Below are 10,250 nucleotides of genomic sequence, written 5' to 3'. Positions count from 1 at the left end.
TCTTGCCTCCTGGAAAGCAAATCCTTGCTTGTAAGAACGGACTCAGAAAAGCTCAGTAATGAAGAGTACTCATGAGTTCAGTAGAGGCAAGGAGATGGGAGAAGAGGAGGATATGGTTTTGCCAACAGCAGGAAAGGGTGACTCCTTCTTTGAGGGCACTGTATTTTATGCTAGACAAGAGACCTTTAATCTCCCTTCTTTTAAACACTGGCACAGGTTGTGCAGAGAAGGTGCAGAGTCCTTTAGTCAAGGTATTCAGAAGTCATCTGCAGACATTTCTGAATGACAGGCTTGAGGGGACCCTGCTGGGGCAAGAGAGGTCAGACTAGCTGACATCCAGTGGGCCTTCCAACCCTTCCAACCTTCCAGTGGGGCCGACTTATTCTGCAATTGTGCGAGATGCTGTCAGGACTCTTCCAGCCCCAAGAGGGACACAGTGTGAGCTGGGGAAGTTGCTGGAGAGCCTAAGAGCACAGCTTTGCTCGTGTGGAGGCCATGAGGCTCATTGGCCTGTGTATTCCAGGAAGACTAGGTAAAAACCTTCCAGGGCCTGAGGATGGCTTGCTTTGAATGTAACTTTTAAGACCAGAGGTGAGGGACAGTGCACTTTCCCTCATGGCCTCTGGTCATGCTGGTGCTGGAGCAAGCAGTACGCTTACAGACTAGTTCTGTCCTGTCTTTCCTTCTGGTTCACAGGCTGGTTTTGAACACATGATGGTGCATTTTCTTCCCTTCTGGAATGTCATTATCTAGTGAAGGAGAAACATCACTTCCTAAAACTTATCCCCTTGCACTGAATGTTGCTGCCTGCAGCTCAAAAGCTGTGGGTGAAAGAAGTTCTGTTAATCAGGGACTAATTTTATCTCCATTTAAGTCTACAGCAAGCACATGCAGTCAAAATCCCAGGTGCATATCTCCACTGACTTAATTGGGCTACTTGAATCTATGCTGTTAATATAATAGGCTGAAACTTTTGTAGTAACAAACTCAATGTGGGAGTCATTTTCAGGAAAAAGTTGCATTGAGTTCCATAACAACTGATGAAGGACATTAAACAGGCAATTTTTGAGTTTCTTTTTAAATAAGTTTACGTTTAAGAAACTAAAGTAATGCAGCTGATGTGGTATTACATTTTGCTGACCTCAAGGAAGTTTTGGTAATTGACCATTGTAATTTACATCTTAGGGGCTTAATTTGATGAAGTTTATATCCTGGATGATCCATGAAGATTAACCCATCAGTACCTAAACTGAGGTTGGATGAAAGGATTGCATCTTTTTGTTTGGCTTTCTTTGCATTTGGTCAGGTTCTATATCTATTAGGCTTAATTTCTGTTTTGTGATGAATTTTTTCTTCCTTGTTCCATGCACTGGTGATGTTAATAGCATATAAATTTATAATGGGAGATGAAGTGGAGAATTTTTGAAGCATTTCACATTGAACTTTAACATTCTGCATAGCTGTCCGTTCAGTCAAGTGGCTGGCATAGAAACCCTGGCTCACACAGGCCAGCATATCCCCATACCCCTGTCTGGCAATGCATATATAATGCACACTGAAATATTTCCACAGGAGTCCTATTTTGGGCTAATTTTTAGAAGATAGACAATTACACAGAGGAAGGGTAAAACATTAAAAATACTTTCATGCTGCATGCTGTTATGAAGTATACACCTGGAGAATCTGAGAAGACCAGAAACTTCATATCAAATTAAAATTGCTACCTATTACAAACTTCCAGTATTTTAATTGGCAACTCTACATATTTTCCTTGCTTCTCAAATTATAGGTTAGGTCCGCAGTTGGGAAAATCAGTTTATTTCTGTCAAAGTCAAGGAATTTTTACCACCTAAGTATTTAGCTGTATGTATATTTTAAAACTAAAAAGCAGTAATTTTGTTAACAGTGAGCTTCACAGCACCCTACTTTATATAGCTAACTGCAGATGTAAATTTACTCCTATTAATGTTAAGTGTTTGTGACAAATTACTAAGCAATGCTTGTGATGATGGTCTCTCCTAAAACAACATCAGTCATCTGAAAACTAACACATACAAGAAACTGTTTTTAAATCACCTTTATTTAAACACAAGATAACATTAAAAAATGTTTCTAGTAACTGCTTAAATTGTGGCTTGCTCATATCTGAGCTACAATATATTTATATTTTATTTAAAGGACTTAGAAGCATCTTATTAATGCTGTGCTGCCAGTTTGAAGCCTATGTTTATCTTGCAAGATCGAGAGGATGAGCACAAGCTCTTTTGTCCCTGTCAGGCACTGGGACAGGCCTGCAATATTCTTTGATTGAGAGGCAGCAACTTCCCAGATTCACTTCTTCACAGGGCACAGATAAGCACTTCAAAGCTTCCCCACTGCAGGGCACAGCAAAGGATGTACTTAAACCTTCTGTTTCTTTGCAGGTGCAATAACTAAACAGCAACTCTCTTACCTACTTTCTTCAAGGGAAGAAAAGTGTATGTGCAAGGCTGCAGTAAACAGCATGCTGTAGCCACTTGTACTCACTGGGCTGTAAACCAGGCTGGAGTGACTAAAACTCCCATGCGAGATAATATAAATTGAAGCTGGGATGTTCAGGGAGAGCCTAGGTTGCTATAAAGTAATAACAATGCAATTCTTTCTAAAAGTTAGGAAGCTCTTTCCAGGAAGACCTTACAAAAGCTGTCACCATTCTATGATTCAGATATTTCAAATCAAGGAAAAGTAAACCAAGACAGAACAGATGCTTAAAATACAGAATAATCTTCAGTGTGTGTCCCAAGATAAGAGTGAGGAATCTTAAAGCTATGTTTCTGCAGCAAGAATGCCAAGTAAAAAAAGAGGTGAGCAAAGTTCTTTGAAAAGTAATTTTTTAAAATGGAAGTATTGCTGATCTGCTGTCTTTTCTACTTCTTTAATTTAGTACAAACTAGATCATCTAGGGCTAAAAAGAACTTGGTTTTCCAGATGAAATATCTTAAGAACTGACAACTATTAAACTGTGGCTTTCTTTATTGCTGAAACCTATCATAGAAACCTTTGGTTTATACCAAGACATTTCTTGGTGTGCTTGTCTAAGCAGTCTTCTGTAGTATCCTGACATTAGGAAACATCAATCTTTCAGAGTTAACAGTGTTGTGTTTTGCCTTGTAGAAGTTACAAGTACAAAGAAACAACTTCCTCCTCACTTCCTCCTGTGAGAACACAGCATGTTTTCCTATTTTCAGTTCCACCCCTTCATTCCACTATATAATGTCTTTTCCATGAACAGCAATTTACATGTCCTCTGACCTCTCAGTAACTGGTGCAGCTTACAGCCCCTTTGCTGGTCTGCAGCCCTCCCTTCCACCCAGCCTTGGACCCTGCTGGGGGCTGCTTGTTCAAAGCCAATGTAACGAGAGAATGGGAGAGGACTGACATTTGGAAGAATACAAAGGATCAGGTCTTATCTGAAAGTGCATGTCATGTGAACTGCATATTGGGCATAACTGGCAGGCCTTTAGTATTGGAAGTTGCAAGAGAAGCGGCCATGGACTCCTCTGTGCCAGTTACAGCAGCTGTCAGCCATTTTGAAAGGGATGAAAACAATCCACTACATGCCAAAACCTCAGCTAGGTGAAAGCAGCACATGGCACTTCTGCTCAAACATATTTAAAAAAAGAGCAGCCCCTAGGTCAGGAGACGCTAGAGAAAATGTGGTATCTGTGAGATGAAGAAAGTGGAGGAGACACATGGAAGGAAGAGACACCGTCTTGGACAGAGCCACACCATGCCAAAGAAAGGACACCCTGTAGGGAACTGTGGCACACAGAGGATTCACTGTGAAACAGTGGAATAGTAAGGCAAGAAGCAGTGGAGGAAAATGAGTAAGAAGCAAGCAACAGCAGAAAGAACCATTGCACACTGATCCCAACATTGCCCAGTGCCTCAAAGAAAGAATTGGGGCAAAGGGACTGATTGTAACACCTATTGAAAGCAAGGGATGTCAAGACCAGAAAGGGGTAGGAGAGATCCTTAACTTGATCTTGCGAAGGAAGGATGTTTATCTCTGCCTTTTTCCTCTCTGTATCTGAATCAGTAGTTGAAATTTTGTGTTAGCCATCAATAAATTAAATTAAGCAGGAAGTCCCATGTGAGACTGCTTTATCTGCAAAGACCTATCATACCTTCCACAGGAGACAGAAGCCAGAATATTTGCTGTGCATGAAAGAGTTGGGAGGTACAAATGTCTTCAAGAAATCTATAGGAGTCACATGTGCTTGTCTGCCCTGAGATCTCAAACTCTCAAACGTAAGAATAGTTATTCTTAGAAACTATTTGCAGTGTGGCTACTGACTTTGTACAGCCTCTCATGCCTTCCCGTCATCCTTCTTGTACCATTTGTCAATGCTTGTCCCCCACTGACCTCACATCACTGCCATGGCACAAGAAGCTAAACTGGGGAAATGATATCCAGTGGTGCAAGAGATTTTTCACCATCCTACAGGTATTTTAACAGAACAAAATAAAGCAAATGCTCTGTTCACTTCTCATAAACAGCTGTATATTAGCTGTCATATTGGAAAATGTTGTTCAAATGTTTTAACTGCTGGCACCAACTCCCAGAATTTGGGAATTCACACTTTCCTTAGAGGAACCTAGGTTTAAATAGACATCACTAGCAGAGCAATTGTCAGCTCTTCAGTATTGACAGAGCTGTTTCCACTGAAGTTAAATCACTAATTCTTTAAAAAATTCCATCCAATATAACCTCTCTTTCAAACTCCTCTTTTTGTGGGATGAGGCATAATGCTTTGTTGATTGTAAACTAAATGTGCTCTTTCTCCCTGTGTCTGACTAACCATGCAGAATTTTTTTGTTTTAGCATTCAAAATTACAGTCCAGCAATATTTGGAAATGTGTAAAATGCAAAGCTCTAGCATATGGTGAAAAACACACAGCTGCATTTATACGCTAAATAAAGTCCTTGTTTTTATTTCAGTTTTACCACCAGGTGAAGGTACAATCAGAAAGAATCTGTTGAAGTCAGTGACATTATGTAGCAGCTACACTGGGGAAACCATGGTCAGAATCAGGAACTTGTTTCTTTTGTCCTGCCCTTAGCCCATTTGTGAGATGTTAACACACAGGTACTGAGGGAAGGAGCTAGGGTCACAGTGAAAATGAATGTGTCATCTTTTATTCAGTGTGGAAGGGTCTGCATTACTAATTGGAATATTCACTGCTATCTATGATTCTCCAATGCATTATGTCAGATTACAATCTGCCTGAGCTCTCTGGAATTTGCTTTCAGGTATTTGTATTTCTGTGCCACTTGAAAAAATACCATTGTGGTAGTCTGAGCATGGAAATAAAAGCCAGGAAACCTGAAGACATGGTTCCCTCAGTAACCATGTGTCATCCAGATTGCTCACAATAAGGCAAAGCATTAACAGCATGAACGAAAACATCAACCACTTCACTGCAGAAGAGAAATGGCAGTGCATTATGTCTGTAGAGGGAATCATAATTTAGAGTTGCCTGCCTTTTGTACATTACTTGTTTTCATTCACAGAGCATTTTATGCCTTGAAAATGCACTGCTATACTTTCACAAATTGCACTGCATGATTTTACAGGGCTCCTGATATGTAACAAGCAAAAAATTTGGAAGGGTTTGCATGATGGGTGGTTTCTACAGGAGGACTTCATGTCGGAGGACACCTTCAGCAACCAGACAATATTGCTAAGACCAGGCCATTTCTCTGGCCTGGTCTTAGCAAAACACACTATCAATATTCATGGATTTTGTATTTGGAGCAAGTCAGCTTGCTCACGGTGAACTGTTAAAAATAAATTGAGATTTGTTTTTATAAAGTTTGTGAATAGTTGTAAATTCCTCCATAAAATGACACAACTGAATTCATCCTCATTTGTCCCTATCTATCCAAGTGTTATCTTTCACACTTCCTTGCCTTTTTATTGCTATAATGGAGTACAGGACGTCTGGTCCTGTTGAAGCTGTTTATCATTGATTGATTCCTTTCAGGCTAACACTCCTGGTACACTCAGTACCTCCGCAGCTCTAGAGCTGAGGACGGATCTGTGCCCAGTTTGTACCGGCTCAGCTCGGGAGATGCGGGGAGCGGTGCAGGCCTGGAGACGTGGGGGCTGGAGCACACTCACTTCGCAGGTAACTCCTTGCCCGGGTTTCTGCTCTTTCTTCCCACAGTCCCCGGGAAGAGACGCCCGGGAGGCCGGCGCGGGAGGCAACGCGAGGGGCTGGGATGGTTCTCAACGCACCTGGGAGCGCGGAGTTTCACAAAAAGCAACGAGGGTAGCGCACGGAGCGCCGTCCCGCTGAACGACGCCGAGGCGGACGTACGCATCCTCGCAGCTTGTTTTTGGCTGCAGTGTGCACGCCCACATGCAAAACGCCGCGCACTCCTCCACCTTCCCAATAGCAGCCGCCGCCGAGGGAAATGAAAAAAAAAAGGGTGGGGGCGGGGGAGGGGGACCGGCGGAGGACAGGAGAGGAGAAAAAGAAGGAAGGAAAGAGCAAACAGAAAAGAGAAAAGGAGACAGCAAGTAGACCCCGGAGGGAGGAGAAAAGCAGCGTGCTGGGCGGCCCCGGCCGTGGAAGGGGCGGGCTGGCCCGCCGGGGGTAGCTCCGCGCCGCCCCTATAAAAGGCCCTGCGGGGCGGGGGCGCCCGGTAGCGGCAGCGGGGCCGGCGTCGGGGTCGGGAGCGGAGCCGGAGGGGATCGGGGCGCGGAGCAGACGGCGGCTCCCCTCGGGACCGACGGCGGCTGCCGGCCGGGGAGGTAGGCGGCGGGGGGGAAGGACGCATCCCGGGCAGCTGTCGGGGAGGCTCCTCACTTGTCCCCTCTCCGCCTGGAACGGGCGGCGCAAAGCTAGAAGAAAAACACAAATGAGTGTGGGTGTGCTTTGTTATTGTTTTGGGGTTTTGTCTGTTTATTTTCTTACTGCTTTGGGGTTTTCGTCTTCCGACGTGGTGCCTCTCTCTGCGCCGAGACTGTCGTCAGCGCGGCTCGGAGAGTTTACCGCGTAGCGGTGCATTGGAGAGGGGCTGATAGTGTTTGTGTGTGTGTGTGGGGCGTGGTTGTGTGTGCTTATTTTTTAAAAAATAGTTATTTTATTTTAGCTTATCCTGAGCGAGGCGACTCTGACTTGGCAGCGCTCACGGAGGGTGGCTCACCTTACCTCTGCCTCTCCCGGCCCCGATGGGTGCTGGAAGATAACGGGAGGGTTTTCATCCCCTTCACTCCTACGCGAATCCTGTAAAGTCGCGGGGGTGGGATAAAGGGAGGGCCTTGGCATGGGGGGGGGGAGTGTAAAAATAAAAAAATCGATGTGGCTGCCTTTGTGATGGGCAGGAGGCTCAGTTGTATGCAACAAATCGTACTGCTGCGTGCTAGACTGTTGTGAAGTCTGGAGTGCTACACTGCAACCTATCATCAGATTGTTGTTACAGAAGATGAGCTGCACAGCAGCCCAGATGCTTGAAACCTGTCTGGAAAGATACTCGGATTCTAAATTAAAAGTCCTTATTAAATCCCTACTTTTTCCTAGTTTTAACCAGAAGTGCTCCCTTTCCCCCAAGCTGTTGGCCTGGGAGATTTTAAAGGTTGTACAAAAACATACTTAAAGGATCAAAGTTGATTTCAAGTGTGTTGGAATAGACCTCGGTGAAGCCAGTGGGGTGTAAACATCTTCTAGATTAAAGCCTAAAATGAGTTGAATGTTTTTGAAAATTACTGCTATGGATTAATACATTAAAATTTATTTTCAGCTTTGAAAATGAGTTGATCCTTGTGTTGCGGAGAAGAGCCGGGTCTTGGGGATGTTCCATTAACAACAGATGGTCAAGCCTGCTGTCGAAAGGCTATTGTAATGGAGCAGTCTTGCTCAGTTTTGAAAGGGGGTCATGGTAGTAAACATTCAGTGCAAATGCTTTTTGTGCTTGGTGCTTGTGGCACAGCTTGACTCCCTTACAAGTGAGAATGGCAACATATGCTGACAACTTTCCTCAAATCAATGTGTGATGCTGTGATGACACAGTAGAATATTAAGCTAAATGGGTAGTACTTGGGACTCTGCAGTATTTTACTGATGTAACAGATAAAAATTATGTTGGTGGGTCGTCATTGTGCACACTTGAATTTTAATTTATGTAAGAGTGAATTGTGTGACACAGTCTATATCTGGTATAGGCAGGAGCTTGATGCCTTTACTCAGGACATGAAGCACATTGTTTCTTGTAATCATAAATTAGTAGGGCTGATTATGGTGAAAATTAGAAGTCAACCCTTAACAAAAAAAGATGGGGCTATTAAGTTTGGCAGCATGGAACACATGTGTTATGTAGTAGAATTTAAGTTGAACTATTGAGAATATTTAGCATTAAATAATAAAATATAATGTTTTTTTAGCTCATTGTAAGTATTCTGAAGGCGTCACTAGCTGGTCTCTGGGCTATGAAAAATCACAATTTGCTGTAATTTTTCAGTAGAGTGTAATAATGCAGCAGCTAGCCCAAAATTATTTACAGTAACTTTCCCCCAATAAGTTGTTGCTGAAGAACATGTTGCCATATGATAGTTACATGACATAAACACCTTGGGTGCAGTTATATGTAAGATTTTAGTGTTTCTAGGAGTCATGGTAATCTTTTGGATATTAGTTCCAAATTTCCTCTGAACAGAGCCACATAGCAGTGCAAGCATGTTGAAAGTTTTGTAATGGTCTCTTCTTGCACAGAGGCTGAGGCACATTTATAAATCAGTGTGCCGTAGGCAGCTGCTAGCAAACTTTTTTTGTAATGCTAATTTTTTTCTAACTCAAACGTTGCTCAGTGCTGTATTGGTGTGATTAGAGACTTAGTTGATCTGGTACCAGATTTGTGATATATCATTCAGGAATAAGCCTTAGTGACTTAAACAAAGTAAGAGCAGATCTTCTGTGTGGATTCTGTGTTGAAGCATTCTCACCTGTTAGTCAAATGTAATACACACATTTCGGGAAGGAAGTCTTCTCTTGCCTACATTTCTGCAAGGCTGTTCTCTCACCATTGAGTTCACCTGGCAGAGTTAGACCCACAAAGACAGAACAGAAGGAGGATTGGTACTGAACTCATCCATCTGTGGCCAAATACGATCAGCTCTGCTAGTGTTTATTATGTGCATTGCACCATGTAGGCACAGTATTTCTTAGGGTGTGGTTTCTCCAGAGCTTTAATCCAGTGTAATTGAAGGTTGCTAGTGAGTTAGTAATGGAACTGCTTAATTTCTCCTGGTCTACCTATTCTTTTCTCTCTCTGTCTGTTTCATCTTTTGTGCAGGCACTGGAGTTCACCAACCCAGGGCGAGTAATTGAAAACAAACTCTCCTCTTTTTGCATGGTGGTTTTGGTTTTTTTCACCCCAGCATCCTGTGTTCAGAGTCTTCTCATGGCTTTGTGAGCACTGGTGCCAGCACAAAGATGATGACAAGGGAGCAGAGAGGGACCCAAACTATCACTTTGTTTGAGTAACCTTGAAGCAGGCACCCTCAGAGTTTATGTAGGTCTTCTAGGCTGGGCAGCACACCAAATCCTGAAATAAGTCCAGAGGCTGTGGCTGACCAATCATCATCATGGTTCTCTTTTGCTGGTTATTCTTGATGACTCCTATGAGAGGAGCTAGAGTCAGAGTTTACTATGTTTAGTAAGACACTTTATGTATCAGATCGATTTTCCTTGATTATCTGAGGCTGCTACTGACTCTGCCTGCTTTCTTCAGGTCTGACATGGAAGAAATTGACTCTTAAGATTATTTCATATTTATGCCAGCTAAGGATTTGATTCTCAATACTAGAAACTCTTTCAGTGTAGTTAATGAGCATGCGCATCGGCAGTTGCTGCTACTAAGAGTATAGATAAAAAATACCATGGTAAGACTCTGCTTCTAGTGTTTAAAAGATGATCACCACAGAAAAACCCAAAAGTTAAAATGTCTCATTCTGTAGCTGCATACCTTGCTTGTGTTGATTACACAAAAGTAATACAGATAATTCAGAAGATCATCACCAGTGTTTAAAAGATGATCACCACAGAAAAACCCAAAAGTTAAAATGTCTCATTCTGTAGCTGCATACCTTGCTTGTGTTGATTACACAAAAGTAATACAGATAATTCAGAAGAAATACCATGACTAAAACTACTGAATGGAGTACCTAAAGTACCCTGTTCCCTTTCTTTAAAATACTTGGAAGCAA

The 10,250-nt window shown here is 42.7% G+C and overlaps 1 protein-coding gene across 3 annotated transcripts in view; it reads left to right on the top strand.

Annotated features, from left to right (window-relative positions):
* The first annotated feature begins 6,561 nt into the window (after positions 1–6,561).
* ABCA1 (ATP binding cassette subfamily A member 1) overlaps positions 6,562–10,250 on the top strand; it is an 88,192-nt gene continuing 84,503 nt past the window's right edge. For 2 of the 3 annotated variants that reach the window (XM_041407491.1, XM_041407489.1), the window contains exon 1: positions 6,562–6,800. The gene's annotated coding sequence lies outside the window, so the exon portion shown is untranslated. Of the gene's footprint in view, positions 6,914–10,250 lie in introns of all 3 variants that reach the window. The other variant, XM_041407490.1, reaches the window with a different exon arrangement.

Source organism: Onychostruthus taczanowskii, unplaced genomic scaffold, assembly GCF_017590055.1.
Source record: "Onychostruthus taczanowskii isolate IOZ18803 unplaced genomic scaffold, ASM1759005v1 scaffold267, whole genome shotgun sequence".
In the NCBI taxonomy this organism is placed as follows: Eukaryota; Metazoa; Chordata; class Aves; order Passeriformes; family Passeridae; genus Onychostruthus; species Onychostruthus taczanowskii.
The sequence above is the reverse complement of the archived record's forward strand: the minus strand, read 5'-3'. Positions and strand labels throughout refer to the sequence as shown.